General features: G+C 42.1%; 1 protein-coding gene across 1 annotated transcript in view; it reads right to left on the bottom strand.

Moving 5' to 3' along the window:
• Positions 1–425: 425 nt before the first annotated feature.
• The window catches only part of tspan31 (tetraspanin 31), a 13834-nt gene continuing 13133 nt past the window's right edge, over positions 426–1126 (bottom strand). Inside the window, exon 6 of the mRNA XM_053317289.1 lies at positions 426–1126. This exon is cut by the window's right edge and continues 356 nt beyond it. The gene's annotated coding sequence lies outside the window, so the exon portion shown is untranslated.

Genomic DNA, 1126 nt, shown 5'->3' with positions numbered 1-1126 from the left:
GGCCTTTAAAAGACCCTCGTATATGCAGGCAAAACCCCCCCAACTAGAAGAGGCGACTACATGATAAAACGCGTCGAGAATGATATTTTCTGTGTGTGTGTGTGTGTGTGTGTGTGTGTGTGTGTGTGAACTACAGTATTTAAAGACTATGTACAACATCAAGTCTGCAGTCCGTTGGCATTCTTATATCTCCGACTGTTCAAAAGTTAGTTGGCTCAGTTACAGATCATAAATATTTGAACCTGATCGACTAGCAACTACGTCACCTACAAAAAAAAAAAAAAAAGAAAAAAGCTAAGACTGTTCCGGCATTCCGGAATAACCGCATTCCGGAATAGCCGCATTCCGGAATAGCCGCATTCCAGAATAGCCGCATTCCAGAATCCCAGCATTCTGTGGCATCTGCAAAAAAAAAAAAAAAAAAAAGAAAAAGAAAGAAAAAACTCCACATTTACATTTACATTTCAAAAAAACTACTTTACACAACATGTCCAGTTTATACCTTCTTATCCTTCTCCTTCTTCTTCTATCCTAAAAAAAAAAAGCAGTAGCTCCTCACACTGGACATGTTTGGGTTACACAGCTCTCTACACATCACTGATAGCACTGACCAGAGGAATATATATTCGTCGGTGGCACTATTACTATTTAGAGAAAAAAGGTGCATACAGGTTAATTTTTGGACACTGCACAAAGTCATTTCGGGTTGTTGTTGTTGTTGTTGTTGTTGTTGTGTGGAATGAAATCAACAACTTTGTATTAAGCGCAGGCGTGGTGGGACGCATGCAGAAGAAGACGTCTTCTTGTCGCTTGTTGTTTTGTTTTTTTTACACGGCCCGGAAAACTACATAGCGAGGGCGAGAGGAGGAGGAAGAGCCGCAATCCGGAGATCTGGCACTCAAATTCAAGGCTTGGGGTGGTCGCCATACCAACAAGTCAAGTACTTCCTGGTATTACAAATCCTCCTTTCATACATAAGTATCCAGGTCTTCCAGTTTGAGCTCTGAGGCGGAGGAGTGAGGAGGAGGAGCGAGGAGGAGTGGTGGTTAAATTTGTTGACAGGTGTTAGCTGTTAGCTTCTCAGTCTCAGTTGACAGGTGTGTGTGTGTGTGTGTGTGTGTGTTTA

Source organism: Scomber japonicus, chromosome 4 (genome assembly GCF_027409825.1).
Source record: "Scomber japonicus isolate fScoJap1 chromosome 4, fScoJap1.pri, whole genome shotgun sequence".
In the NCBI taxonomy this organism is placed as follows: Eukaryota; Metazoa; Chordata; class Actinopteri; order Scombriformes; family Scombridae; genus Scomber; species Scomber japonicus.
Note: the sequence above shows the minus strand (reverse complement) of the source record. Positions and strands in the feature narration are given on the sequence as shown.